This window comes from Papio anubis, chromosome 16, assembly GCF_008728515.1.
Source record: "Papio anubis isolate 15944 chromosome 16, Panubis1.0, whole genome shotgun sequence".
Taxonomy (NCBI): Eukaryota; Metazoa; Chordata; class Mammalia; order Primates; family Cercopithecidae; genus Papio; species Papio anubis.
The window spans coordinates 78,215,036-78,221,035 of NC_044991.1; positions in this window are offsets into that span (position 1 = coordinate 78,215,036).

Here is a 6,000-nt window from a genome sequence, read left to right on the forward strand (position 1 = left end):
AAACAACAAGAATAAAAACACTGGCTTACTGGGGAGGTGGAGGCCTGGACAGACAAGAATCTGCCTAAGGACCTATTTCCAAGAGCTCACCTTCTACTGGGGGCTTGGCAGAACTGGGAAACTGCTGAAATACGTGATTGCAGAATGAAGCCAGACAGGCTGCTTTAGATAGAATTATGGGGGAGGGCTCCTGTGGAGGTGATGATTACATGGAGCCCTGAGCCCAGAGAGGGAGCCCATCTCGCAAGATGGGAAGAGAGCTTTCTAGGTGGACAGAACATCAAAGTCACTGGCCTTCAAGTGGGAGAGAGGGAGGCAGGTCTGAGAAACAGCAAGGAGACCAACTAGCAGTGCAGGGGAGGGGCCCTAGTGGGATGGGGTGGGCTTTCATGGTCAGAGGGTCCCCGGATTACATATTGAGAAACACTCCTCTTGTGGTGGATCAGGCTTCTGCCTTCCTTTCCCATCTGAAAATTCTTTTTTTTTTTTTTTTGAGACATAGTGTCCCTGTGTCTCCCAGGCTGGAGTGCAGGGGCACCATCTCAGCTCACTGCAACCTCCATCCCCCTGGGTTCAAGTGATTCTCCTGCCTCAGCCTCCTGAGTAGCTGGGACGACAGATGTGTACCACCATGCCCAGCTAATTTTTGTATTTTTAGTGAAGATGGAGTTTCACCATGTTAGCCAGGCTAGTTTTGAACTTGCAACCTCAAGTGATCTGCCAGCCTCAGCCTCCCAAAATGCTGGAATTACAGGGGTGAGCCACTGCTCACAGTCAGAAAATTGCTGTCTCTATCTTGTTTTTGAGACAAGGTCTGGCTCTGTCACCCGCTGGAGTACAGTAGTGCAATCATAGCTCACTGTAACCTCTAACTCCTGGGCTCTAGGGATCCTCCTGCCTCAGACTTCCGAGTAGCTGGGACTACCACGCACCACCATGCACCACTAATTTAAAACAAAATATATTTTTTGCAGAGACAGGCTGGTCTGGAACTCCTAGGCTCAAGACATCCACCCACCTCGGCCTCCCAAAGTGCTGGGATTACAGATGTGAGCCACTGCACCTGGCCATGTTTCTATCTTTTTTACTTGCGTATTATCTGTGTCCCCACTGGGGATCAAGCTCCGTCAAGGCCAGGACTGTGTGCTGTCTCTCCCTTCTCCAGCAGCCTCCACTCTGCTAGGCACATACAGAGCAGGCTTCTAAAATATTCCTGGAAATGATTTCTGGGGGAACTCAGGACAGTTTTCTGGAATAGATGTGACTGTCTCAGAGAGTCAGACTCCTCACTGATGATCACAGGGTGAGGATGCAGAGCAGGGGCTCTGAGTTTACTGTGCATCTGAATTCCCCTGAGGGCTTGTTAAAACCCAGACGGCTGGCCCTGACCCTGGAGGGGCTGATTCAGTGGATCTGGCATAGGGCCCTTCTGAGGAGTTCCCTGCTGATGCTCATGCATCAGATCTGGGGATCCCACTTTGAGAACCACTGATATTGAAGATTTGAACCCCTACCCAGCCGGGTCTGACCTCAGAGCCCTCATGAGGTCCCGGGAGAGACTCAAGCCAGCTTCTTCTTGTGTAGGATCCCTAGGACCTAATGGCCACCTCTAGAGATGGGGCTGGGCTTGTTAGAACACTGTACACCTGAGTCAAATTTCACAGTGACCTGCAGACAGAAGACCTGGTACACTGTGTGGAGACCTTCGGTGTGAACAATGACTTCCGCCCGGTCCTGCCCACCCGCAACATACACACTCAGTTGCTTTACCCAGGAGTTAAATTACTGCCTGATCTTATCCCTCACTGTGCTAAACAATGTCCAATAAAATCCTTTTAAGTCCTTTTAAGGAATTCCCTCTTTGCAGTTCCTCCCTCCCTTAGAGTCTTCCAGATTTTTCACTCTTCTCCTCATATCTTCATTTTCCTCTTGAAAAGCATCCTTCCCCAAGCTGTTGTGTGGAAAGAGATGTTGATGATGCCTGTGGAAGCTTCCTGAGAAGATGGGAGCCGTCAATGCTTGCTGGGCACCTACGAGGTGCCAGGTGGTTGCTGGGTGATTTGAAGACATCAGAGGCATAACTGGGCCAGGAGGTGGACTCTAGCATGCAGACCTGTTCTATTTGTCCCTACTGAGTTAAAATTTTTAAAAATTAATTGAAAATTAGTTGCTGACCTTTAAAAACTGGGAGATTTCACATACAATTTTTTCTTTTGAAACACTGTGAGATCTGGCCAACATCCTTTACCCATGCAGTGTGCTGGCGCTGGGCAGTGGCTTCTGCTCCCTGCGGTGTGCCCCTCTACCCACATCGTGCCATCTCGGTTACTGCCAGGCCCCAGGAAGCAAGAGTTGGTGACTTTTCATCTTGGCAGCTGGTCTAGGGTTGCGCGGTAAATGGCAGAGTCAAATCCGAACCCAGGACTGCCTGTCCCAAAGGCCCAAGCTTGTCACTGAAATAAAAACTGCTGTTAATTTTTTGGGCAGGAGGAGAATGTGACATTGCTGGCCCTGAGGAAATACCTTAAAAGGGAGTTACTGTCAGCAGTTTAAGAATATGCCTTCCTTCCCATTCATAACCAGCTGTCAGTAAGTCATAAAGTTCTGGGCTGTTTTTTCCAGGGCAGGAAAAGTTAGCCAGAGCTGTCCATTTTTTTTTTTTTTTAAACCCATCTCCTCCTTGAGGTGAAAAGGCTTGGATTTGGTTGGAGTTGGGAGGAATCTGTTGAGAGTGGTGGGTGGGGTGGGATTTTCTTGGTTTGGAGTTAGCTCTTCGGACAGGGGATCCCACTGGGTGTCTGTGGGGTACAGGCTGGTCTTTGAGTCAAAGCAGGGATTGGGATGGGGGCGTTCTCCTGCTCTCTCTCCACAGTCACTCTGCCCCAGGCACTTCCCCTTTCTGTTCCTCTGATTCCCCAAATCCCTTCACCTGCCCACAGATTTCCATATAGGCACTTCCTGCAGGTCTCAGCCCTTGGGATTCCTGGTCTGGGCTGGGGTTAGGTTGCAGGAGGTGAGGTTGAGGCATGCAAGGGCGTGGCTTCATTGAAGTCTTTCTTTGACAATGTGATATTTTGCTTCTTGTGGATTTTTGTGGACTAATTTTGATTTTTAAAAACATTGTTTCAAAATGTTATTTATCTTGATGACTGAGCTTTTGGGCACCCCCTTACTTTTTTTTTTTTCTTTCTTTTTTTTTCCTTGAGATGGAGTTTCGCTCTTGTCACCCAGGCTGAAGTGCAGTGGCACAATCTCGGCTCACTGCAACCTCTGTCTCCCGGGTTCAAGCGATTCTCCTGCCTCAGCCTCCCAAGTAGCTGGGATTACTGGCGCCCTGCCACCTCACCTGGCTAATTTTTCTATTTTTAGTAGAGACAGGGTTTGACCATGTTGGCCAGGCTGGTCTTAAACTCCTGACCTCAGGTGATCTGCCCTCTTCAGCCTCCCAAAATGCTGGGATTACAGGTGTGAGCCACCACATCTGGCTCCCTCTTACATTTTGCACCCTGCCTGCCTCATCCCAGCTCCAGCCCTGCTCCTAGTCCAGGGTTCTTTGGCAAGAACCCTGGGCTGAGAATCAGGAGACCTGGGTTCTGGTCCAGCTTGTGTCACTAGACTAGCCGTGTGGTGGCACAGAATCCCCCTGCACCCTGAGCCTCAGCTGTCCCAGGAAAGGGTTATACCTAACTCTATTCCAGAATGATCTAAGACATCTGCTAGAACTCTGACCGGTGGTGCATTGTGTCTGTCTCTTGGGGGCTTTGGAGCCATTTGAGGCCTTGCTGACCCTGGCCACACTCACTGTTTCTTTCTTGGCTCTACACTGGAGGGGTTCCTCTGTGTAAACACAGAATCTTCACAGCAGCTGTGTGTAATGAGCATCAGTGCCTTCATGCCTTTTTGCTGTCCTGGAGGAAATTTCTGTTTTGGAAATATGCCTCTGTACCTTATTCTTTGATGTGCCGATTTTTTGTTTTTTGGTTTCATTCCCTGGATCATTAGATAAACATTGTTTAAGGACCTTCTATATGCCAAGCACTGAGCAAGCAGTTGGGATGCAAAAGACACGTTTGCAGCCCTGGAGGAGCTCACCTTCCACTGCAGGAGACTGCCCATGAGCAATCCGGGTGCCGGGAGAAGCCTGCAGTGGTGGAGGACTTCCAGGGAGGATGTGGCCACTTCGAGGGAACTGTGCACCGTCTTCTCTCCTGGGAGGAAGTCTGAATCCTTGGTGCTGTCTCCAGATGCCATCAGCCCCGAGCAGTGCACAGCACCTTCCTAATATAATCCTCCTCAAGAGAGTGCTGCAGTGTTACATTTTGGCTCCACACTGGAAGGGACGAAGCTCTGAGTTAAAGCTTCCAGTTCTCTCTAACCCCATCTCCCTCCATCCCTCCTCTGGGCTGTGGTTTGCCCCTCAGTTTTTCCTCGTCCTGGCAACTTTCAAAGCCCATTTCCAAGTCCACCTCCTGCGTTCAGCTTTCCTCCACTGCTCCAGCCCTCAGGGGACCCTTCCCCCTACCCTTCTCTTAAGCCTTTATCAACTAATAGGCGCTCTCCCTGGCACTTAATTAAGATCTGTCTAGAGTTCCTTGGTGCTTCAGTCCAGCCACAAGATTCTGGTTCTTGCAGGGAGAGGGCACTGCCTGATAGTTGGTAATAGCTGGAGAGCTCATTCCCCTCTAGTCAGAGGGTGCAAACTGATGTATCTTCCCAGGACTTCCACGTTTTAAAAATAATGATGTATGTGCCAATATTTGAAAATTAGGAGATTTTCACATACAAATCCAGATTTCTGGCTTCCCTTGAAAACTTAGAAGATGTGCCAATTCTGAACCTGCATTCCTGCCTGGCAAAAATTGGCTAGAGCTGGTAGCAACATTTTCCTTTAGCTGGGACATGGGTTCTCCAGTTTGTCACAGTCCTCACCACTCCTTAATGTCTAGAACCCTTTACCTGTCTACCTGTCTGGTCTCCGTAGGCATCTGAGATTTTAAGTCCTGGTTCAACTTTTCTCTTTCTTAAGAAGAGAGACAGCTCATCAGAGCACTGCACACTGGCGGATGCTTAGATAGCCCAAAGGGAGGGTGGGCGTGGAAAAGGGGGTGTGTGAGCGCCCAAGACTGTTGAGTGGGTGGGGGTTGGGGAGAGTCAGGCAGGAGGGTGCTTACTATGAATCCGGTCCATAGATACTTAGTATCCATGAACTCAGATGGGTGTTTGAACTTGGCTGATGTGATGTGGGTTCTGTGTACAGGTAGAGCTATATTTCAGGTGAATACAGAATAATACAGTTATAAAAACCAAAATGAATCTAACTTCTTTACAGCATGTGCCAGATACTGTTCTAAAGTTTTTATATTTTGTTCTCACAATAACCCCCATAGTGGATAACATGATTTTCCGTTTCTGGGATGGAGGAAATGAGACACAGGTGAATAACTTGCTCCGGATTACACAGCCAGAACACAAGAGACTGTGACGGCAACACACACAGAAAGACCCTGAAGCTGGATTTTATAGCAGGATCCGAGGTGCTGGTAGATGCTGGATTTTGTTATTGTTGTCATCTTTCCTCCCCCAGATCAGGGTGCTATGGCTGTGTTGTCCTCCATCCCAGAAACGGAAAATCAAAAAAAAAAAAAAAAAAAAAAAAAAAAAACTGCTGTCTCTTTACGCTTTTCTTTGTAGATGCTCCCCCCCCCAGGTATATTAAGGTTGGCTGTTTGACCGGGACAAACGCAGAAGTATAAAGCTTGGGAAGGGGGGGGGGGGGGGGGGGGTGGGGAAGACAAGAAAGCAGTAGTCCTGCCAGCCGGGACCAGGTCCCCTCAGACAGCCCCTGGATCCCAGAAGCACAGGGCCCACCAGCCAGGTCCCCCAGGATAAGCTCATTCCCCAGTGTCCCCGGATCTGAGGTCAGCGTCCCATTGCACCATTCCAGCGTCCGTCTTGCTGCAGTGGAAGATTTTTCGTCCCCTTGCCGTTACTTTGCATTGC